General features: G+C 45.5%; 1 protein-coding gene across 2 annotated transcripts in view; it reads left to right on the top strand.

Moving 5' to 3' along the window:
* TAB2 (TGF-beta activated kinase 1 (MAP3K7) binding protein 2) overlaps positions 1–25,738 on the top strand; it is a 176,596-nt gene that overhangs the window by 850 nt on the left and 150,008 nt on the right. The window lies entirely within an intron of this gene.

Genomic DNA, 25,738 nt, shown 5'->3' with positions numbered 1-25,738 from the left:
GACAGCAGTGAACTGTGCCATGTGTGTCTGCACAGCCGCCTGTACCATCAGGAGCCACTGTGACAACACAGGAGATGAATTGGGAGGCAGTTGTCACCTCCTCATAGGAAGCACCTGAACAAGACCCTCATGGCGGGATTGCTGCATATCCTTTGAGGTGTTATGCAGTGCGCACAGGCGTGTGAATTTATGCTCAAAATACACTGGATTTTTTTTTTCTGCCAGAGAAAATGCCTCCAAGTGCGGGTGTTTATGCAGTTATGACATTGAGGATAATTAGGTTCTGCTGGCCAGAATAATAATTTATTCTGATCATTGGAATACATTTACATGCATCAATTATGCTCATAAGCTCCTCTCAAGAGCGCAGCTTTGGTGCATTGCCTCTAAAGCCCTACGCAAAGGCCAAATGCCAGCCAACATCAGCCGGTTCAAAAAAAAAAAAAGTCAGACATTCGGCCTATGTGTGTGTCAACTGGTCCAGCAGAAGCCATCCGGCAAACCAGCAGTCAATCAGCCAATAGCAGAGAGTGCTGATCAGAGTGTTCTGGCGGGGGGCTGTCCCTCTGTCAGAGCAATAGCTCAGTGGGGTAGATTGCTGTACTAATATCAGATCGTTAGTACAGCGGCTCTGACCAGAGCAGAGAGGCTTTTTTTTTTTCCGTTCAACCCAGCAGTAAAAACTAATAGTGTGTACCAGGCTTTAGGCTGACCATGCAATTCTTTTGTCCAATTTTCCTTTAGATTTACTCAAACTAGATAATGAGGTCAAACCTAAGCACTTTAAAGAGGAAGGAAACCCTTTTCTGCAACTTTTACCTATAGGTAAGCCTATGATAAGGCTTACCTATAGGTACTGTAAATATCTCCTAAACATGTACAGTTTAGGAGATATTTACCTTAGATGCAGCCAGTGACATCACTGGTGCATGCGCTCTGAAGGAACGGCCGCTGGTGCTGTTCCTTCAGAGCTCCGTGCCGTGCCGACTCCCGCGCGCATGCGCGGGAGTGACGTTACCGCAGCTCCGGCCAATCAGATGGCCGGATGCCGCGATCCCAGAAGACGGGCGACTGGACATGTCGCCTGTCATACAGGTAAATGGGCGGCACGGCGGGGGCTCGTTTTAAGGTAAGTATTTCATAATGAGCTAGTATGCGATGCGATGTGATGTTTCTCTTTCAGGTTGCAAAAAAAAAAAATTGTATGGGTTTACAACCTCTTTAAATTTGTATGCCATCAGGCAGGTCATTCCACTATATATACTATATTGTTTAAAGTATTGGGACACCTGCCTTTACACGCACATGAACTTAATGGCATCCCAGTGTTAGTCTGTAGGGTTCAATATTGAGTTGACTCACCTTTTTCAGCTATAACAGCTTTAACTCTTTTGGCAAAGCTGTCCACAAGGTTTAGGATTGTGTCTATGGTAATGTTTAACCATTCTTCCAGAAGCGCATTTGTGAGGTAAGGCTTGACTCTAATTCTTTCCAAAGGTGTTCTGTCAGGTTGAGGTCAGGCTTCTGTGCAGACCAATCAAGTTCCTCCACCTCAAACTCACTCATCCATGTCTTTATAGACCTTGCTTTGTGCACTGGTCCAAATCTAATGGTGGGGGGGGGATTATGGTGTGGGGTTGTTTTTCAGGGGTTGGGCTTGGCCCCATAATTCCAGTGAAGGGAACTCCCAAGACGTCAGCATACCAAGACATTTTGGACAATTTGATGCTCTCAACTTTGTGGGAACAGTTTGGGAATGGCCCCAACATGACTGGGCACCAGTGCACAAAGCAAGGTCTGTAAAGACATGGAGGAGCGAGTTTGGGGTGAAGGAACTTGACTGGTCTGCACAGAGTCCTGACCTTAATCCGATAGAATACCTTTGAGAAGAGCGTTTACTGTGAGCCAGGCCTTCTTGTTCAACATCAGTGCCTGACCTCACACATGCGCTTCTGGAAGAATGGGTGATCACTCCCATATACACACTCCTAAACCTTGTGGACAGCCTTCCCAGAAGAGTTGAAGCTGTTCTAGTTGCAAAGGATGGGCCAACTCAATATCGAACCCTGTGGACTAAGACTGGGATGCCATTAAAGTTCATGTCCGTGTAAAGGCAGGCGTCCCAATACTTTTGACAATATTGTGTAGTGGACGGTAAATCTTAAGGAAATTGAATAAGAAAATTGCACAATGCAGGGCTCGTCAAACCCCAGGTGCCAGGTCACAATGGCAACAAGAAATGTCATGCTGGCGCCTGGGCTTCCTGAATGCTGCGCACACCATACGTGTGCCCCCTCCCTTCCCCCGATATGTAGCCTGGGCTCTGCTTGCCCATTTGTGAGCCCGGGACCAGTATAGTGGGTGCCTCCAGGTAGAGGAGAGGAAGGAGAATGGGTACACATCTTTCTCCCCTTCTTGTTGTTGACCCGGAAGTGACGTCCCTTCCTGGTCCCTGTTCAAGGCTGGGAAAGAATGTAATGCATTGCAATGTGCATTACATTACCTTCAGTGGAGCACAGGGGAGACATCAGAGGACTTTTAGATCCTGGATGTCTCATTAAAGAAGACCTGTCACCAAACAAATCATAACATAAGTGACTTTTTGTCCCCTATGTGACTGGAAAAAAAAGTTTATAAAAAGTCTTTTAAATTGTAATAAAATTAATGACACCCAAGCACTTAAAATCCCCCTTCCACCCCCACATATACGCACAAACAAATGTAAACGCATGCCTAAACACGTGGATTGCAATGCATTTTACATGTGGCCATGCACACCGGATTAAGAGTAAGAATTTTAGCACCAGACCTCCTTTGTAATGCTAAAGTGATGACCTATAGAGGGCTTATGAAGTGCCACCTATGGGAAAAAAAAAAAATAGTTCGTCTCCATTTCACGGGCGCACAACATTTAAGGTTTGACATGTTGGGTATCTATTTACTCGGTGCAACCTCTGCTTTTATATGTTAGCAAACAATTGGGTAATTTATTGCGTTTCTGTACCCCCTGAAAACTAACTTTTATTGTGTTTTTTACTGAAATGTTGTTTCCTAGACCTTTTGCAGTAATATCGTGTGACTAAAAAAATTTAGAACTACCACTACTTTATTCTCTAGGTGTCTGCTTTCAGAAAATATGTTTGGTGGTTTTGTGTAATCTCCAGGCCTAAAATTATTTTTCTAAATGTGTGCAAAAACTGCTCAGGCTATGAAAGTGTTAAAGGAGAAGTTCAGCTTCAGGAACATGTTATCTGTTCCGCCTGTAAGCTTTGTTATAAAAAAAAAAAAAAATGGCTCCTAACTTTTTTTGCTGGCTCCTAGATTCAAAGAAAATTTGTCAATGGCCAGCTTAATAAAAGCGGAACTTCACTGTCTATCAAGGTTTGATTATTTTTTATCCCTGTGCTGCTACCATTAGTAAATAGGAGGAGAAGTATTTCCTATTTACTTGGTTTAAACCTTTTTTTTTTTTTTTTTTTTTTTACATTTCTTCAGTTACTTCCTGGTTGCCAGGCCTAGGCAAATGATGTTCTACATCCCAGGAGTCAAGGAGGGTTTCTTCAGCTAAGCACACCCTCCTGCCTGTGTACCTGCGCTAAGGGCAGATGGATTCCAGGAAGTAAGTGCAACATGAATCATCTGCCCTTACTCAAGATGGTCACGGCCAGAAATGCTAGGGGGAGATTTTTAAAGTTATTTCTTAACAAGATAAAGCATGGAGACATGGATGGGTGGGGGAGTTTATAAAAAATTCTAAAACGTTTTTGGTTTGGGGTGCTTAGATGCAGAGTAGCTCTGCTTTAAGGCCTGGCTCACATCTGAGTGTAGCAATTGGGGCATTTTCCCTGTGCTTTTTCCTTTTTTTTTTTTTTTTTTTTTTTTATGCACACGTGTTTTAATGCATTTTTCGTGTGTTTTGCATTTTGGGGAGATGTCTGTTGCCTTTTGGGAGAAGCTAAAAGAAACCCATAAAAACACAGGCACTGCATTTTTTATATGTTTCCACTGCATTTCCATTGAAGTCTTTGGAACCAAAATCACAACCTGCCGCAGGGGGAAAAAGTCCCTGACCCTTTCCAAAAAATGCACCGGCAGAAAACGCACAGATGTGATAATGACCCATAGGAAACCTTGTTAAGTGAATTGTAGTGCGTTTCTGCAAAACTGAAGAACGCATAGGTGTGAACCAGGCCTAAAGGCCTTTTCACACTAATTTGGTCTTTCTTCCTTTATTTTCGATGCATGACCATCAAATCTCAAGGAACTCTTCCCACCTGTCGTTTGAGGGTCAGTTGCGTGTTTTACAAATCCTGCACATTGTATGTTTGGTGTGGTAAAAAAACGCACCAAAAACACACCTTCCTATTGAAATGAATGGAAAACTCACCATCATCAATCCACGGTTGTGTGTTTTGTGTTGAATGTCCTCTCTCTTCACAGGTGCCAAATGCACCAAAAAACATCAAAAGCACATATGCATTTTTACAGTGGAGCAATGTGAAAGCAGCCTAAGCTCTGCTCTTGAAATATTAATCTAAACACCTGATTAACATGGCCACTTGGGCTTACATAGAGCTGCCTTTACCGGTACAGGGGAACACCCCCCGGCCTGTGTGCCTGAACTCTTCTTACCCACTGGCCTAACGACTATTTGTCAGTTGTTTAACTGGTTGCCGACTGCGCACAGTATATTTACTGCGGCAGTCAGCCCCGGCCAGGCAGAGTGACGTAGATCTACGTCGCTCGCCTGTCACTGGGTTTTGAGCCAATAGCGGGCGCCCGCCGAGGCTCGTTCACGGAGGAGTGCGGGCGTGTGACATCGGGTCCGCCGGTCACACTACGATCGTTGGTAGAGCGGGAGAAAGGCAGAGCGGCTTATGTAAACAAGCCGCCTGTCATTCTCCCCTGTGTAAAAATGGAGATCAGACGGTTCTACTATGTAGAACCGTTGACCTCTGTTTTTACACTAGTAGCCATGTCCCACTACAGTTAGAATCACGCCCCTAGGACACACTTAACCCTTCCCTGTCCAATACAGTTAACCCCTTCCATGCCAGTGTCATTTTTACAGTAACAGTGCATATGTATAGCACTGATTACTGCAGTAATATCACTGGTTCCCCCCAAAAGTGTAAAAAATGTCAGTCAAGGGTCCGATCTGTCCGCCGCAATGTCGCAGTACCGCAAAAAAAATCGCAGATCGCCGCCATTACTCGTTAAAAAAAAAAAAAAAACACCAAAAATGACAAAAATCTTTCCCTTTGTTAGTAAACGCGATAACTTTTGCGCAAACCAATCAAAATACGCTTTTTGCGATTTTTTTTTTTTTTTTACCAAACATATGTAGCATAAAACAAATTGGCCGAAAATGTTAAAAAATTTTGATTTTTACATTTTTTTTTTTTTAGGGGGAACTTCATATAAAAAAATGTGAAAAATATTGTTATTTTTGCAAACTTTACACTCTTTTTTTTTTTTGTTTTATAGCGCATGATCAAAAAATCGCACAGGTGATCAAACACCACCAAAAGAAAGCTCTGTTTGTGGGGAAAAAAAGAACGTGAAACTCGTTTAGGTACAACATCGCATGACCGCGCAATTGTCCGTTAAAGTCACGCAGTAAAAAAATCGCAAAAAACCCCCTGGTCAGGAAGGGGGTAAAATCTTCCGGGGCTTAAGTGGTTAAAGCTAAATACCGGGGGTTATGGCAACAGATAGCTGCCATAACCCCGGTATTTTTTTAAACGGCAGGCGGCTTTAAGATAAGGGTGGTCCCAGCGGTGGATTTGCCGCGGGATCACCCTTACAGTGCGGCAGAAGAGGTGCCCCTCCCGCCGCATCCCGGCCGTTTTCCCAGCTTACCGGACGCGCCAGCAGCAGGGAAAAAAAACGATCCGGTCCCGGTGTTCCGTGAAAAAAACCTACCCGTGAGAAATGCCTACCCTCGTCACTTCCGGTGAACCTACGTCAGCAGAGGGTATGAAATGTTCACGGTAGTGTGTTATACACCGCATCACCACATTAAAATATCTCCGCTGCAATATGAGTCATCTCCGCTCCTACCCCTGTCACTTCCCTAATCTTGGCTACTAAATGTAAAAGCAGATCACGGAGCCGACAGCTCCGTCATTTACATTTCATACACCCGCCGCCGCTTTTACATTTAGTAGCCAAGAAGATCAGGGAAGTGACAGGGATAGGAGCGGAGATGATTCATATTGCAGCCCAGCTGTTTTAATGTCACCGCCACTGTGTATCGTTACACACACTGCCGTCAACAATCCATACCCTCCGTGCATGCGCACTTGTCAATTCCTCAGCTGTTCAATGACGTATCCGGGGCTTTGGGCATGTGCACTGCTACGCTGCTCAGCTGTTCCTGACAGGAAGTGACGAGGGTAGGCATTTCTCAGGGGGTAGGTTATTCTCACGGAACATCGGATACTCTGAGACAGGAAGTCGAGTGAGGGCAAGATGGCCCTCACTCTTCTCTATGGTCTTGGAGGACCGGAGCGACGGCAAAATTTGTTGCCTAGCAACCGGTTTAAAGGGCTGAAGCTGTGAGGTCTGAGGTCTTTTTGACCCCCCAGATCTCACACTAAAGGACCTGTCATGCCTATTTCTATTACAAGGGATGTTTACATTCCTTGTAATAGGAATAAAAATGATCAAATATTAAAAAAAAAAAAAACGGTGTAAAAATAATTAAATGGGGGGGAAAAAAATTAAATTAAAGCGTCCTGTCCCCGTTGGCTCGCGCGCAGAAGCGAGCACACACGGAAGTCCCGCCCACATATGTAAACGGTATTCAAACCACACACGTGAGGTATCGCCGTGATCGTTAGAGCGAGATCAATAATTCTAGTCCTAGACCTCCTCTGTAACTCTAAGCTGGTAACCTGTAGACATTTTTAAAGTGTCACCTATACGATTTTTAAGTAGCAAAGTTTGTCGCCGTTCCGCGAGCGTGCGCAATTTTGAAGCATGACATGTTGGGTATCTATTTACTCAACGTAACATCTTTCACATTATGAAAAAAAAACTGGGCTAACTTTACTGTTTTGTTATTTTTTTATTAAAAAAGTGATTTTTTTTTTTTCCCAAAAAAATTGCGTTTGGAAGACCGCTGCGCAAATACAGTGTGATGAAAAATATTGCAACAATGTCCATTTTATTCTCTCTAAGGTTTCTGCTAAAAAAAAATTATAATTTTCAGGGGGATCGAAGTAGTTTTCTAGCAAAAAAAACCTGATTTTAGCTTGTAAACACCAAGTGTCAAAAATAGGCCCGGTCTTAAAGGGGTTAAAAGTGCTGATTTAACCCTTTTGCTGCCAGAGCCATTTTGGGGTTTGTACAAATTTTAACAAAAAAAAAAAAAAACAATTTTAGCCCTAAAGAGCATAACCTCCCAAAACATTATCTGAAAGCAGATAGCCTAGAGAGAATAAATAGTAGTGGTTCCAATTTTTTACAGTACATATTAGCGCAAAGGTCTAGGAAAATTTTCAGAAAAAAAACGCTAAAATTCATTTTAAGGGACTCCGATGCAAAAAATTGACCACTTTTTTTGTAAAACATAAATTATGGGTTTGCGCAGAGTAAACAGATATATCCAAGATTTCAAACCTTAAAACTGCATGAACCCAGTGAAGTCGCTATGGGCGTGCGGACTGCACCTGGGTGACACCCACCAGAGGGGTGACGCCATCAAATAGGAAGTGATATCCGATCGCAGTAGTGTCACCCCCCCCCCCCCCCCCCCATACTTGACGATGCACGGATCGGCTCGCCGGCACTTGAGCTCATCATTTACAGGGGCTGGTGTCAACCTGAAACTAGTCTGCCCAGTGCCCTGCAGTGTGGTCTCATCATGTTTTACCACACAAGGTTGACACCAACCCTAGTGATGCCACTGCATGCACCCATGAGATGGCGATAAACTTCAGTACCCTATATTTTCCTTAAGCAACGCCTAAACGTGCTAGTTCACCCCACTTTCTATCCTGTATCTACAGGTAAGCCTATATTACAGTGACTATCTCCTAAAAGTGCATTGGTTAGGAGATATTTACATGTTTAGTAGCCAGTGACATCACTGCACTTGCGCTCTCAAAGGACGGCATACTCGAGTAGGGCTTCAGTTAGATTTATGCAGGAGCTCTGGTGTTAAAATTACTGTTTTTACTCCGGCATGTGCAGCGACATGTTACGTGTATTGCAAGCGACATTTTCGTATTGGCGCCCCTTACCCGTACCCTGCCACCCGCTGATCCATGATAAGGACAGGACAGAGCTCTGCATTTGTAAGAAATGCAGAGCTCTGTCCTGTCAGTGGGGATGTGGCCGTTTTTGTTTCTCTGCAACTGTTACATCCCTTAGTAAAAGCACCTCGCAGCACACTGGTTGATTAACCCCTTCCCAGCCAGTGTCATTAGTATAGTGACAGGGCCTGTTTTCAGCACTGATCACTCTATTAGTGTCACTGGTTCCTACAAAATGTCAGTGTCAGATTGTCTGCTGGAATATCACAGTCTTGCTATCGCTGCCATTACTGGTATAAAAATTCCAGTGTATATATACAGTAGTTTGTAGATGCTATTATGTTCGCATAAACCATTCAATATACGCTTATTGGTATTTTTTTATACATATTGGCCTAAATGTATGAAGACTTTTTTTTTTTTTTTTTTTTTTTTTTTTGTTTATAGCGTAAAAAATTACCCAGTGGTTATTAAATACCACCAAAAGAAAAGAAAGCTCTATTTGTGGGGGAAAAATATATAAATTTAATTCGGGTACAGCGTTGCATTACCACACAATTGTCAGTTAAAGTAATGCAGTGGCAAAAAATGGCCTGGTCAAGTGGGTATATTTACTTGTTTAAAACTTTTTTTTTTTTTTTTTTTACACAACCTCAGTTGCTTTTTTTTCCAGGCCTAGGCAAATTTCATACATCTCAGGAGAGGAGGAGGGGTTTTCTCGGCTAAGCACAACCTCCTGCCTGTATGCCTGAGATAAAAGCAGAAGGATTCCCAGAAGTAAATGCTACTGTACGTGAATCATCTGCCCTTACTCAAGATGGCCACAGGCAGAAATGCTAGGGGATGTTTTCCAAATTAACTTGTTAGCAAAATAAAGCATTGGAGACATGGATGGATGGGTGAATTAGCTCTGAATATTAAAAATGAATTAAATCATGTGTTTGGTTTGTGGTGCTCAGATGTAGTGTAGTTCCACTTTAATAGATTTTGGGTTACTTATGTTCCACTGAATACGAATATGTTTACGTTAAAGATGGTTTGATAAGATGTGGTTTTTACATACTTGATATTCCACCTTCTGAGTCTTGTCTTTGTGATGCATGCAGTAAATATTCCTACTCTGATTTCATCATAGGGGGCTTGCATATGTAGAATTCAGGAGTCAGTCTGACTAGTGGGGGCCATACACTGGCTAGTTTCAATCTCGAAGCACAAAAAAGAAAATAAGGAAGAAAAGTATCGCTGTTACATTAGAGCATCCTATGCTGACAACTGAAATGTTAGTAAGTGGTGTGTTTTTATTTGTGGGGTAATTTTTGCAACCACAGAGCTGGTTGACCGTTCAAATTGCCTGAAATGTGCCATTTGTGTGTCTAGTATTTTGTTATTTATGCTTTTATCCATTTTAATTTAAAATCGTGCATCAGCATTAAAATGCTATATAATAGCTGCAACTTAAAGCGGAGTTCCACCCTGGAATTTTTTTTTTTTTTTAAAAAAATACCCCCGGGACAGTCAGGGCTAGTGCATTCCACAATGGCTAGCCTCTGATCTGTCCCGGGTTGCACTTACCTGTTAGGACAAATACTTACCTTGAAAACGTCTTGTCCAGCGCTGCCATCTCAGATGTGGGCAGCTTGAAGCCAGCGAGATCCTCTTCAGCGTCCTCTTCCGCCCCACGATGCCCTGCGCCGGCCCCGACATCACTTCCGGGTCGCGCGCGTCATCCCTCCGCTGACAGCGTGAGGAGAGAAGAGAGCCGATAACCGGCTTGTGTTGAAGGGACATCGGCACTGATTATCAGTGCTACCATTTAGTGTTTCCTAATCAGTGCCACCCCATCAATGGCCATCAGTGCAGCCTTATTAACGCACATCAGTCAAGGGGGAAAATTACCTGTTTTGCTAAATTTTAAAAAACGTACATTTTTTTTTTTCACAAAATGTTTTTTTTATTTTGTCTTCATTTGTTTAGCACAAAATAAAAAACCCAGTGGTCATTAACCACTTCCTTACCGGGCCATACTAATATGACGCCGGCAGGAAGTGTCCCTCGATCCGGGCGGGCGTCATATGACATCCGCCCGGATCAGCTGCTCTCCAGCCCCCCTGGGGGCGCGCATCGCGGCAATCGGGAATGCGGCGTGTCCGTCGGGACACAGCCCATCCCCGATCGGTGTAAAGAGCCATTAAAAAAGAATGGCTGTTTACCATATGACCGGCTTTTTTCCAATCACAGCCGGCCACATGCACTTCCCTCGTGCACGCCGCTCGCGCGCTTCCCCAGGGGAGCGCAGAGCGGCGATCGGGGATGGAGAGTGTCACTCTGACACAGTCCATCTCTGATCGGGGGAAAGAGCCAATGAAATTGGCTTTTTACCACATGACCGGCTGTGTCCAATCACAGCCGGTCACAGAATGTCAACAGAGAACACGGTAAATAGCTATCACCGTGTTCTCACACACTGATCCTGTGTGAGGAGGAGATTGCGGTTACAGTTACCGATCACAGTGCACCCCAAAACACACTGATTGCCCCCCCAATAAAGAGGACCTGTCGCTAGCCCATCAAAGGGCCTGTCGCCAGCCCATCAAAGTACTCGAGTACCTGTCATCAGAGTACCAGCCCATCAGAGTACCCGAAAACATGTCATCAGCGTACCCAAGTACCTGTCACCAGCCCATCAGCGTACCCTGGGTACCTGTCTGCAGCCCATGTCTCCTAGATTATGTTTCGGGGTGTTTGCTTTCCAAAATGGGGTCATTTTATGGGGGGTTTCCATTGTCCCGGTGTTCCAGGACCTTCAAAAGTGTGATTGGTTGTAATGAAATTATATGTGTAATTTATGCCCCTAGAACACCTGACGGTGCTCCTTGCATGTTGGGCTGCTGTGACAAAGTCGCACATATGTGATATCACCATACTCAGGAGGAGTAGCAGAATGTATTTTGGGGTGTCATTTTTGCTATATACATGCTATGTGTTAGAAATATCTTAGAAATTGACAACTTGACAAAAAAAAAAAAAAAAAAAGTTTTCATTTTCTTTCCACATTTTACAAAAACTTCTGGAAAAATAATGACATGTTCAAAAGACTCATTGTGCTTCATCGAATATACGTTGGGGTGTTTGCTTTCCAAAATGGGGTCATTTTGTGGGTAATTCCATTGTCCTGGTGCTCCAGGGCCTTCAAAATTGTGATAGGTCGTTAGGAAATTATATGTGTAATTTATGCTCCTAGAACACCTGACGGTGCTCCTTGAATGTTGGGCCTCTGTATGTGGCCAGGCTGTGTAAAAGTCTCGCAAATGTGGTATTGCCATACTCCGGAGGAATAGCAGAATGTATTTTGGGGTGAAATTGCACGTATGCATATACTGTGTGTGAGAAATAACTTATGACAATTTTGTGTTAAAAAAAAAATTATTTCTTCATATTCCCAAGAATTGTGGGGAAAAAATTACAACTTCAAAAAACTCACCATGACTCTTACTAAATACCCTGGAATGTCTACTTTCCGAAAAGGGGTCATTTGGGGGAAATTTGTACTGTCCTGACATTTCAGGGCCTCAAGAAATGAGATAGGCTGTCGGTACATCAGATGTGATCAATTTTCAATGATTGGCACCATAGCTTGTAGATTCTATCATTTTTACACAGGCTAAATAATAACTAGGGATGCATCAAAATGAAAATTCTGGGCCGAAACCGAAAATTCAGGATGCCCTTGGCCAAGAACCGAAACCGAAAATTACTTTTCTCTTACGTCCTCCGACAGTCGCCGCCTCTTCATATTCGTCACAATGGGGTAATTGACCTTTGCTCCGTAGGAGTAGCTAGGCAACAGAATATGTCAATATTAAAACATATCCCACCCCCAGGGGGTGGTCCCCTCAGTCAATACCCTCCTACTTCCTGTAACCATACCTCAGTTTCATTGTCTAGCTTTCAGGAGTTAGCTGGCTGTTTCTGTGCTGGGGTATTTTGTCTCAGCCTTTTATCTTTTTTTTGATTTTATTTGAGTTTTTTTCTCTCTTAACTGTTACTTTTGTCAGCATTAGTTAGTTCTTCTGATGAAGAGGATCGTGCGGGCTTAGTCTCGGGCTGGCCCCCCTGGTCGCAGGTTGTGGGCCAGTGGCTTCCCAGCCTACCATCGAGCGTTCAGTCAGGTATTTTTCCTGGCATATGTGAACGACCCATCCCTGTTCGCTTCAGGGATGCTGTGGTGAGGTGGCTACCTCACAGGACGCCATGCGGTTTCGCACTGCAGTTCTACTGCGTCCTGGCTGCGACTCTCCCTGTCCCATGTGCAGTGGCTTGATCGCTTGTGCGGGTTCCCCACGCCATTCAGAAGGTAAGTGTACTCTGTGTGGGGACCTGTCTGTTTAGTGGGTGTCAGTCTGGGACTGTGTAACCCTGCATGTCTGTTCACACTATTGGGCTCCCTGTCTGGTTTGATGCTGCTGTGGGCTGCAAGGAGGGGGGCTGTTATACACTGTTCTGTGTTACAAACTGTGTGATTCTCTGTGTGACATGCTGTATGTTGTAGGGCATGCTGTGGATCATGTTTTGTGCAACATGCGGCCGCTGCTGGCGTAGCTGCAGGCTTATTAGGGCCATTTCTGTGTGCTGGGAGTGGCGTTTTTGGCGCCAAGCGCCACCATTTTGGCGGCGATCGCTCGGGCCACGTGTCAGCGCTGCATGCTCTGCCTTTGCAAGTCCCTCACCGGCGGCCATGTTTGTGGAGCCTTCCATAGGCTTTATAGGAGCGGTCTGTGTTACATCGCTTCCTTTCCCTGAGAACAGCGATCGGTGCAGCAGCTTGAGTGGTCTCTCCAGGTTTTATCTTCCTTATTGTATTCCTTGCCTATGTTTTTGTGATTCTCCCTGTGGGGGTCGGTGTGTGTTGTGTGTGCGGTGGGCTCCGCTCGCCGCGAGCTTAAAGAGGCAGTACTCCTTTTTTTCCTACACACTTTTGGTGGCATGGATTCTCAGAAAAGCAAATTTCCCCCCACTTTAGTGGGGGGCCAAGGGACTGCTGCTGCTCCCCCCGCGGGGGGTGATTTGGCTACTGTCGTGGCTTACTTAGCTGCTCAGGTGCAGATGCTTGTGGCTGCTCAATCCACAAAACGGCCCAGAGTTTCAATTTCCTCTGATTCAGAGGGCGATGGTGATGGGGCTGCTATGGCTGGGGTCACCTTATCGGGGTCCCGCTCGTCCCTGGACCTTGTGGGGTCTGAAGGGGAGGCAGAAGTTGAAGGGGTTGATAATTCCCCCCCCCCCCCAGGCTCTTCTGAAGAGCTTGCACTCATGGATGAATGGTTGCTTCTATCAAACAAACACTGCATTTGCAGGATGATCCATGTCCTCCTGCCGTCCTGGCCTCTTATGGGACGCAGCGGAGTCGCAAATCATCGCAGGTTTTTCCTTGCACTGAGGATTTTCAGCGCACTGTTAGGGAACAATGGCGCAATATACGGAAGCTTTTTGCTGTGCCAAGTGGGTTCAAGCTACGTTATCCTTTCACACCCACTACTGATGAACGTTGGTGTGTGCCACCTCCGGTGGATCACGCGGTGGCAGTTTTGAATAAATCTACTGCGATTCCGGCGGAGGATACCCCGGTGTTCCGGGATGCCACGGACAGGAGGCTGGAGTCTCTTGCACGCCATACTTACTCGGTTACCGGTTCCATGCTGAAAGCTATTTTTGCTTCACTTATGGCAGCTCAGGCTGTCGTGGATTGGACGCGGGTGCTCAGGCGCGTCCTGGTGGCTGACTCTGCCCCTCCGGCGACGTTGGCTATGGTAGATCAAATCCATCAGGGTGTCATGTATTTGTGTGATACGGACTTAGATATAGTCCCTTTTGGCTGCACGTGTGCACAGCGTGGCGGTGTTGACACGCCGCCTGATTTGGCTGAAATGTTGGTCTGTGGACCAAGCTTCTCGCAAAACTTTAGCTAATCTACCCTATACGGGATCTCGCCTTTTTGGCGAACCCTTGGATGCGCTGGTAAAGGGGATCACGGGGGGTAAGAGCACGCTCTTGCCCCAATCCCGCAAGGCTAAGGTTGCTCATGGTACGAAGCATGCTTATTTAGACCCTCTCAGGGGTCCTTTCGTGCCTTTCGGTCACACTATAAGGGCAAACCCTTCGAAGGTCAAGGCTCCCTAAGGAAGCCGTGGACAGGTAAGCAGAGATCGGGTTTCTATCCCGGACGGCGTGCAGATTTTTTCCCTTAAATCTTCAACTGTCTCTGGAGCGTTTGCGGGAGCTGCACCTGGCGGTGCGGGACCTGTGGGCTCAGGGAGTGGTGGTTCTGGTGCCTCATCGGGACAGATTTAGGGGGTTCTATTCAGATCTGTTCAATGTGCCCGGGAAAGAGGGCAAGGTACGTCCGATTCTGGACCGCTTTGTGCGGGTTTGCGAGTTTCCGCATGGAATCCCTGCGGTCGGTGGTGGCTGCCCTGGTTCCGGGGGAATTTATGGCCTCCATCGATTTGAAGGATGCGTACCTTCACATTCCCATTTTCGAGGGTCACCAGAGGTACCTTCAATTCGCCATTGCGAAGGATCATTGCCAGTTCGTGGCGTTACCCTTTGGTCTCGCTTCGGCTCAGCGGGTGTTCACCAAGGTGCTTGCACTGGTTCTGGCTTTGTTGAGAGCCCAGGGCATCTCTGTCCTGGGGTATCTGGACGACGTTCTGGTTCGGTCTGCGACCAGTCAGGGTCTGGTGACGGACCTGTTCATCACGATGCAAACTCTACAGGAGATTGGTTGGACGATAAACCTTCCAAAATTGACGCTGTGCCTGTCGGTTCGTCTTCCCTACCTGGGAATGATCCTGGACTCGGTCCAGGCGAAGGTCTTCCTACCGGACGATGAGCTCAGGACACTTCAGGAAGAAGTCAGGTCCCTCAGGGACAATCAGTGCTCGTCCTTCCGGACGTGTATGAGGTGTTTGGGATTGATGGTCTCGGCTTTCGAGGCGATTCCCTTCGCCCAATTTCACACGCAGGGTCTCCAAGCGGAGATCCTGTCCAGGTGGGACGGGCGACTGCAATCTCTGGATCTCCAGATTTCGTTGAGTCATCGTACCAGAAGGGATCTTCTGTGGTGGCTACAGTCTCCGGCGGTGTCGGGGGGCAAGTCTTTTCGTCCTCTCTCATGGACGGTGGTCACCACGGATGCCAGCCTGTCGGGCTGGGGTGGTGTTCTGGGCGTTCTGTCCGCCCAGGGAACTTGGTCGGAGGAGGAATCCTCCCTTCCGATCAACATTCTGGAATTGCGAGCGATAAATCTCTGCCTTCGACGTTGGACGGTCAGGCTGCAGGGCCGTCCGGTTCGGGTGCAGACGGACAATGCCACGGCGGTGGCATACATTGACCACCACGGGGGCACCAGGAGTGCCCGAGCGGCTCGGGTGGTGGCCGACATTCTGTCTTGGGCCGAGACGCACGTCCCGGCGATAACGGCGGTTCACATTCTGGGGGTGGAGAACTGGCAGGCGGATTATCTGAGTCGCCAGACTTTGGACCAGGGAGAATGGTCCCTCCACCCGGATGTCTTCCAGATGTTGTGCGCGCAGTGGGGTCTTCCGGAGGTAGACCTGTTCGCGTCTCGTCTGAACAACAAGGTGGAAAGGTTCGTGGCAAGGACGCGCGATCCTCGGGCAGACGCGTCAGACGCGTTGGTAACTCCGTGGCATCAGTGTCGGCTGATGTATGCATTTCCACTGTTTCAACTGCTGTCCAGGTTCCTTCGCAGGTTGACCTCGGAACCGCACACGGTGATTCTAGTGGCACTGGACTGGCCTCGCCGGTCCTGGTACGCAGACCTCGTGAATCTGGCGATCGACGCTCCGTGGCGTCTGCCTCTTCGAGAAGCTCTTCTGTCTCAAGGACCGATTTTTTTTTTTTTTTTTTTCCATCCTGCTTTACAGTCGCTGGCTTTGACGGCCTGGCTGTTGAAACCGAGGTCCTGAAGGATAGGGGTCTATCCCCTGAGGTCATTCACACTTTGATCAACGCGAGGAAGTCTTCCTCTGGGAAAGTCTACTACCGTACTTGGAAGGTCTATTTTGCCTGGTGTGAGTCCAGGGGGTATCCCCCTCGCTCCTACTCGGTGTCTAGGGTGTTGCCTTTCCTTCAAACGGGTGTGGCCCAGCCCTTGGCGTTGGCTACAATCAAGGGCCAGGTTTCTGCGATGGCCGTTCTTTTTCTACGCCCTGTGGCGTCTAACCCCTTGGTTAGCACTTTTGTTCCAAGGGGTGCGACACCTGGTCCCTCCTAGGGGGGAACCTTTGCCTCCATGGGACTTGCACCTTGTTCTCTCCGTATTGCAACACGCTCCTTTTGAACAGATCAGGAAGATCTCGTTGTCTATGTTGTCCAAGAAGGTCGCGTTTTTGGTGGCGATCACTTCGGCTCGCAGGGTGTCGGAGCTGGCTGCTTTGTCCTGCAGATCTCCGTATTTGGTCATTTACTTGGATGAGGTGGTCTTGCGACCTAATCCTTCTTTCCTTCCGAAGAGGTTCTCGGAATTTCACCTCAATGAGGACATTGTCTTGCCTTCGCTCTGCGCGAAGCCTAAACATCCGAAGGAGGTGGATTTGCACTCCTTGGATGTTGTTCGGGCGATCAGGGTTTCCCTGAAATTGACGGAATCTTTTCGCAAGTCGGATTCTTTATTTGTCCTTCCAGAGGGTCCACGGAAGGGCATGGCGGCGTCGGCTTCTACCATCGCTGAATGGATCAGACAGACCATTGAACAGGCCTATGCTCTGAAGGGGAAATTTCCCCCCATGCCTGTGAAGGCGCACTCTGCCAGATCGGGCTTCTGTGGCCCAGGTGTGTAAGACGGCGACTTGGTCGTCCGTTCGCACCTTCTCGAAGTTCTACAAGGTGGATGTTCAGGCATCGGCAGATGCTTCCTTTTGGCCGCAAGGTTCTTAGTGCGGCGGTACCTTAGGGTCCCTTGTTTTTTGGCCCTTGGCTGTTTGGGATGTCGTTTATCCCTAGGTTATTTGTTTTTTCCTGGGTTGTTGCTCCTGTTGAGCAAGTTTTTTTTCATGCTGCCCAGCTGGTTTCCTTCCTTTGTTATGGTTCCTTTGTTTCTGCTGTGGAGACTGCGTTGCCTTAGGCGCGGCTGCGTTTCCCACCCCTCATGTTTGTACTGCTTTGGGACTTCCCCATTGTGACGAATATGAAGAGGCGGCGACTGTCGGAGGACGTAAGAGAAAACGGAATTTTTGTAAAATCTTACCTGTAAAATTCCTTTCTCTGAGTCCTCCGACAGTCGCCGCCCCCGCCCCTCTTTTGGGGTTTGGTTATATACTCTACTGCTATTCTACTGAAACTGAGGTATGGTTACAGGAAGTAGGAGGGTATTGACTGAGGGGACCACCCCCTGGGGGTGGGATATGTTAAAAGCTTTAATATTGACATATTCTGTTGCCTAGCTACTCCTACGGAGCAAAGGTCAATTACCCCATTGTGATGAATATGAAGAGGCGGCAACTGTCGGAGGACTCAGAGAGAGGAATTTTACAGGTAAGATTTTACAAAAATTCCATTCCCCCCCCCCCCCCAAATGATTTTAAAATCGTTTTTTTCCTATCATCATTTTATTAATATTAGACTTGAATTTATAGCTACTATATAGCTCAGCTATAGATTAAAACAGAAAAAAGAAAGTGGGTAACTTAAAAATTAACTTTTATTTTTTTTATTTACTTATAAACATTTGATCACATGACTTGCGTAATTGTAGCAGCAGGAGTCAGACACGATCTTTAAGCCCAGCACAGCTTTCTGCAATACAGTCCTCTGGCCAGCAGGGGGAGCTCAGCAGTGATGAATTGCCTGTCATTCAGCTAACAGCTCCACACACACAGTGGGCAAGCTGGTTCAGATGACGGCGTCCTGTGCAGCCTGCAGGAGTTGTGTATGGCTGGAGCAATGCTGCAAAAATGTCCTAGGACTGGAGGTAGGTTCCCTCTTTTGGCTGCAAGTGTAAATATGCAAGGCCAGGGGAGGGCTGGCAGCCTTAGACCTAGGGGGCAAGTGAAAGCTGCTGCTGCTGCACGGCCATTTGTTTTCGGCATATATGACCCGTTTTTGGCCAAAATGGGGATTGGCCCATTTTCGGGCGAAAATTTTGGTTGACGAAATTTCGGTGCACCACTAAAAAAACACTAATTTGGGTTATTTTTACCAAAGATATGTAGAAGTATAAATTTTGGCCCAAATTTATGAAAAAAAATTACTTATTTGCTAAATGTTATAATAGAAACTAAAACAAAATGTTTTTTTTTTTTTTTTTTTCACTTATCGCAAAAAAATAAAAAACCCAGTGGTGATTAAATACTACCAAAATAAAGCTCTATTTATGTGAAAAAAATGATAAAAAATTTGATTGGGTACAGCGTTGCATGACTGAGTAATTTATCATTCAAAGTGTGAGAGCACTGAAAGCTGAAAATTGGTCTGGGCAGGAAGGGGGTGTAACTGTCCTGTATGGAAGTGGTTAAATACCTCTGTGTGTGGGGAAAAAAAGATAATGTTTTTTTTTTTTTATGTGGGTGCAGTGTTGCATGTTGCAATGACTTTGTCATTCAAAGTGTGACGGTGTTGAAATCTGAACATTGCCCAGTAGGCAAGGTTAAAGAAGTATTAAAGCCAAAAGCAAACCTTTATTATATTGCAGCTTACCTGATGTAATGGCTGCATTCGTTTTTTCGTGTTTTTTTTTTTTTTTTTTAGGCTTTCTTCTCTTTGTCATCTAGTGATTTGGCCAGTAAGGGCTCTTTCACACGGGCGCTGCGTATGTCCGTATTTCATCCTATTTTTTTTTTTGCAGATGAAAAACTGACCTAATGCATGTCAATGGGATTGCGGATGTCAGCAGATGACCATCCGCTGACATCCGATTTTCATCCTTTCAGTTCTGTTCCGTTTTTGGAACGGAACAGAACCCTATTTTTCTTTCGTTTAAAAAAATGAAAGGAAGGAAAATCGGATGTCAGCTGTGTCATCCGCTGACATCCGCAATCCCCATAGACATACATTATGTCCGTATATCATCCGCAAACTGATGGGATGATATGCCGACATACGGAGCGGATGACACAAGTGTTGTCCGTGAAAAAAAAAAAAAGTGCCGCAGCGGAAAAAAAAATCGGAGCAGCCGTGTGAAAGAGCCCTAAGTCTGTTGTTTTTCAACAGAGCAGGCTCTCTTGCACTTACAGGGATGAGACAAACCATTTAACACTTACAGAGGTCTACAAAATTATCAGCTTTTATTTGATGTGAAACTTTTATTCCAAGGGATACTATAACAGCTTATAAAGTATTAGTGCTTTGGCTTCAAATTTTTAGCATATTTAAATCTGCTAGTACTTTTAACACTCCCCTCCCCCAGGCTGACAATGTGGCTGTCAAAAGGTGCCGCCTTATACTCATTCATCCAGAGTGGGGACACTCTAAGGCCCCTTTTCACATGGGCTTTCCGAACTGCCTGTCAATTTTTCAGGCGGACTGGATCGGATGCTCCATGCAGCCCTATTGAGCAGTGGCTGTCAGTGGAGACATCTCCGCTGACACCCACTGCTATCTGATCCAATCCTGTCCGTGAAACCCTATTTTCCATTCGTCTGGAGGTTTGAATCGGATAGGATTGGATGAGAACGGACAGGAGGTCCGTACTCATTTGATCTCCCCATAGTGATGGCTCCATCTCTGCACACAGAGCAGGGACGGAGCCGTCATCCACCTGCTCAGCGGGGATCGGCGGATCCATCCCCTGCTGAGCAGAACGGACTTCGATGGGCGCACTGCCCATGTGAAAAAAGCCCTAGGCGGCACTGCGGGGGCTTCGTCTTTAGGTAAGTACTTCATAATGAGCTAGTATGCGATGCATACTAGCGCATTATGCCTTTGTCTTTAGAGGGTTTTTTTTTTTTTTTTCAGAGGGTTTACTTAAAATATGTTTGTATGTCAGTTTAACCACCTTTAATACTTTTATCCCCTTCCTGCCCAGGCCAATTTTCAGGTTTCAGCGCTGTCACACTAGTTTGAATGACATATGCGCGGTCTTCCAACACTGCACATATATGACATTTTTAGAGTTTTCTTTTTGTGGTTTTTAATCACCACTGGGTTTTTTTCTGCTAAATAAACAAAAAGGCCAAAAAGTTTGAAAACGTATTTTTTTCTTCGTTTCTAAATTATTATTAAATTAAATTTTGCAACTAAATAATTGTTCTTCAAAAAATTAAGGACAAATTGTATTCTGCTACATTTTTATGGTGAAAATCCGAATCGGTGTATATTATTTAGTCTGTAGAAAAGTTTTATCCTGATGTACTGACAGCCTATCTAATTTCTCGAGGCACAAAAACACCAGGACAGTACAAATACTCCCCAAATTACCTCTTTTTGGAAAGTAGACCATTTGAGGTAATTAGTAAGAGGCAAAGCTTATTTTTATGAAGTTATACATTTTTTTTTTTTTTGTCACAAAATGAAGAAAAGGTGTGCTTGTGGTTTTTTTTTTTTTTTTTTTTTTTTTTTGTTTAAAAACCGATGGCGATGACCAGGGACACTGACTGGTGACAGTATGTAAGAAAAAAACAAATATGTACTTCTTTTTTTTTTTTTTTTTTTTTTAGCCTACTGTGACCAGAACAATACAGTGTTGCCATAGTAACACTACCACTCTGGGCAGTTGATCAGTGTTTTATTTTTAATTTTATTTTATTACATACTAGGTTTACTTATAGTAGTGAATTTCACTGCTCTAAGCAAATATTTTTACTGAATGACACGGTCTATTGTGATTAGCTGTGATTGGTCAAAGCTAATCACATGGTACAAATGGACTGGGATTGGCCCCGTTTGTACCATGTGATCACTGTGACTAATCACAGCAAGTAAAACAATCAAATGCAATGGATGGCATAAACGGAAGCCATCCATTGTTTACAACTGTCATGTGGTCTGCTGTGATTGGTCACAGCCATCACATGACACTGGCAGGGAGCGGTATAGTTTGTGCCGGAGCACGCCCCATTTTTGAGAAGACGTCTTAATAAATTGTGTTCTTTCCCAGCTACCAAAAAAGAAAATCAGTGGAAGAACCATTTGTTGTTTTTTGTGACCAATGGTTATTGTACTTTATGGCGGCTTGCCAGCTCTCAGATGATGTGGCTGCATTCGTTTTCTTTTTCTTTTTTTCAGGCTTTTTTTCTCTTTATTTTTACTTGATGATCCTGCGTATAACACATTTCCTGATCCTTTCACGTGTACACATTTTTTTTTTTTTTCTCCACGATCTATGAAGGGAGGCATGGTTGTCACACAGGGTGGACTTCAAATAGGTCTCTACGTTACATAGTGGATTGATGGGACTGGTAGTTTGCACAGTAATGTTCTTTGTGTTTAATATTAAGCTCACAGGGAGCGACTGGACACTGCATTTCTGGCAAGATCAACAGGTATTTTCTGTACTTGCTTTAAATTTTCCTAGTTTGGATATTGACATCTAATGCAACTGGAAAGCTGCAGCATACAAATATATTGGTTTAGATATGCCTTAGGTCCTAGGATAGTGCAGAGTAACTGAAGCAGTCTGTTAGGCTCCATTCACACTTGTGCAACTTGTCATGCAACTTTGGGCATCAAACTTGCATGACAAGTCATTCTCCATGTTTTCCAACAATAAGCATTCATAAATGCGCAACCTAAGGCTGCATTCACATGTCAGCGTTTGGATCGCGGGCAGAACCGCCGCGGTTCCGCCCGCGATCCGGAGATTATTGCAAATCGCGGGACGCCTAGCATTGCCCGTTGATTTGCAATAGCCCCCCAAACGCCGAGCGATGTTGCAGCGATTTCCGCCTGCCGAATCGCGGCAACATCGCGCAAACAAAATCGCGGGACGCAATACGCTCCAAAGAAGCTCTTGTACTTCTTTGGAGCGTATTGCGTCCCGCGATTTTGTTTGCGCGATGTTGCCGCGATTCGGCAGGTGGAAATCGCGGCAACATCGCTCGGCGTTTGGGGGGCTATTGCAAATCAACGGGCAACGCTAGGCGTCCCGCGATTTGCAATAAATCTCCGGATCGCGGGCGGAACCGCGGCGGTTCTGCCCGCGATCCATACGCTCACATGTGAACGGAGCCTGAAGTTTCAGCGCCTTCAAAATAGTCGATACACTATTTTGGTCTGACTTTCATGCAACTTGAGGGACATGGACTTCAATGTTAAACCTCAGAATTTGCTTGAAAGTTGTACCTGAATGTTATAAAATGCAACTTGTGTGCAACAGTTGTCCATTATCACTGGTCGAAGCCAAAGTCTTATCCAAGTTGCACCCATCCAAAGTCTGCGCAACTTTTGAGTCATACAAGTGTGAATGGAGCCTTATAGGACATTGAAGCACCACCTCCAATCATTCAAATGCCAGGACTAACTTCTGAGGCTCTCACATATGTAACAGGAAGTCAGCTAAATCTGGGAATGTAGTCACAGGAAGGAGATACATTTCTACCTGATTTAGAAAGTCCATTAATTAATTTAGGGTGTTGGCTACAGAGCTAGCCAGCAGGAAGTTGAAAGGCCTTCACCTGTTCAGAATGAGGGAGTTAAGGCTCTATAATTTGTTCAGAGAAATTCCTATTGTTTGCTGCCTCCAGAAGCTGCATCCTGAAGCCATGTGGGCTGGGAGCAGGAGGACAGTCAGCGTGTGCCTCCCGACAGGATGTGTGGCCCTGGGAGAAGACCCCCCGGAGTGATGTGTGCCCGGGACGGTAACCAAGGGTGAATACGTCTCAAAGGTGAGAAGACGAACTGTTGATGTGAAAGAAACAAAGGACTGTGTTGCCCTGTGAAGTTATTATAAAAGGACTATTGAGTGTCCGCTGTAGGACAAGGAAGTCTGCCCGACGGTAGGTTGGAGACAGACACTTAGGCAGGTTCCAGTTGTGAGAAGGTAGCCGCCCAGAGAGGCAAGGATTTATTTTCTGTTTTATTTTATTTTGGATGTTTTGCTGCATACAGCCTGGTGAAGAAAACACCATTTTAATAAACCACACTGTTTGTTTGCAAGCACTTGTCGGCTACCTCTCTGGGAAAACGCACCCCCCAAGGGGTCATCCACACCCGCCACCGAGCTAATCCCTCACATATGGTGGAGGTATGCAGTGGGCATAAGCAGAGATCCCTGCAAGGAAGTGCAAATGTTTGATGAACTTTATCTGGTGCATGAGATTGCACAATCTATGTGTGCAGGAGAGAAGATCCTGACAGAAAAAAAAAAAAAAAGTGTTTTAAAGAGACAGCGGTCTCAAAATTATTTGATGAACTTTGTTGTGTCTGGTGCAAGTGACTGCACAAACTGTGTGTGCAGGAAAAGAGATCTTGCAAGAGAGAGAAAAACTACATGTGTTAAAGAGACAGTGGTCTGAAAATTTTTTGCTGGACTGTGAAAAATTTGTGGAGTTATTGAAGATGGGGCGATCCAAACGCCTGAAAAATGCAAAGATAGATGAAATGAGAGACCGGATTCTATGGATGGAGGGGATGTTACCGTCTGAACCAGCCCCATCCATGCCTAAAGAGAGTCTACTAAAGAGGAAGGTTGTTGTCCCTAGCAACACTGATGAAACTGCTATGGAGACGCAGTGTGCTCAGATGAAAAGTAAACCCAAAATGGGGGAGATGCTGAAACAACGGAGCTTTGCAGCTCAACAAAAGGCTCATCAAGAGAGCATGGCAGGCTGGAAACAGAGACGCCAGCAGCCAATGGAGGCCATCGGTTTGGAGGAAACAGAGTATGTGTGCAGGGCTGAGTTGGATGCCTTGCAACGGAAAATGGAAGAAAAGGAACAAGCCTTGGAATTGCTTAAAATGGAGCATAGAAACTTGCAGGAAATGAATGAACTACTCAAGTCTCATGTGTTACAGTGGGAAGAATCCACTGCTCTTCTTTTGGTCGAGTTGCAAAAATGTCAAGACACTATAAAGGAGAAAGATACCATCCTCATGGAAAAGGAAATTGAAATTCAGACTTTGCAGAAGCAAAGTATGTGTGAAATGTTGGAGTTGCGTAATCAGCTGAAAAAAAGTCTTCAGTGTTTGGAAGTTACAAAAATAGACCTGCAGGAGTCGCAGGAACAGAATGTTGCTCTGAAAGCGACATTGTCTCTCAGCGACAACGAGAAAAGTGAAAGAGAGGCTAAATTACTGAGTACTGTGTATGAGTTCACCACTTTGAGCAATGTGGTAGATGAATTACGTGCAGACTGTGAAAGTTGGAAAGGTGAAGCCCAACGTTTCCAGCAGCAGTTAAAGGAGAAAGAAGCCTGTGTGGCAGAATTACAGTCTCATTCCCAGAAACTAGCCAATGAGGTGAAGGCTCTTATGCAGGGAAAAGAAGATTGTGAACATAAGAGGGAAAAAGTAGAGGCACAGCTTCTGGAATCGCAAGTCAAGGTGTCAGAAGGTGACCGATTGTGTGCTAAGCTGTCAGAGAAGGCAAACCGATTGCAGGTTGAGTTGGACAGTGTCACAAATCGGCTTTCTCAAGCAGACAGCAAATCTAGAGAAATTGCGGAAGATTTTTCTATCTTGGAATCGCAGCTGCAAGACACGCAGGAACTCTTGCAGGAAGAGAGGTGTCAAAGGCTGAGTTTTAGCACAAAGCTCAAACAAATGGAAGATGAGAAAAATGGCTTCCTGGAACAATTAAAAGAGGAGGCGGAAGCAAAGAAAAACCTATCAGAGCAAGTCGCAACATTGCAAGCTCAGATAGCGGATATGAAAAAACGCATGGAAGAAAGCGTTGGTTCATTACAGTGTGTTGAAGATGTGAAAAAGAAGTTTGATCAGATGCTTGGTGAAGAGAAGAATGTGTCTGCAAAATATGCAGAAGAACGCGCACGTGCAGAAACGGAGGTGCGTGATAACGAGAGCAAAGCCCTGTTCTTGGCTCGCTCTTTGGAGGAAGCTCTAGAGTGTAAGGCTGAACTAGAAAGTGTTAAACAGCTGCGTACAGAAATGGAAGAATTGGTCAGCTCCAAGGATGATGTTGTGAAAAGCGTTCAGGAGCTAGAAAAGTCTAAGCGAGCCTTAGAACAGCAACTAGAAGAGATGAAGATTCCGTTGCAGGAACTGGAAGAGGAATTCCAGGCAACAGAGGATCTGTCCCAAAGAGGGGATAGTGTGCCTGATGCAGTTTTTAAAAGGATCAGTGTTTTGGGGTCTGTCCTGAGTGAGCCTCAGAAATGTGATGACACGTGGCTTGAATCACCCCTTTGGAATAAACCGTTCCTTCAAAAACTTCAAGCATTGGAAAATGTATCATTAGAGCTTCAGCAAACAAAGGAGCTGAGTAAGAAATGTGGTGATTTCTCAGTTCAGGCTGAAAACCTAGTGGAGAAAACTAAGGCTGTTGGTGAAAACGTGAAGCAAAT

The sequence above is a fragment of the Pelophylax lessonae genome (assembly GCF_965119305.1).
Source record: "Pelophylax lessonae genome assembly, chromosome: 3".
NCBI lineage: Eukaryota > Metazoa > Chordata > Amphibia > Anura > Ranidae > Pelophylax > Pelophylax lessonae.
The sequence above is the reverse complement of the archived record's forward strand: the minus strand, read 5'-3'. Positions and strand labels throughout refer to the sequence as shown.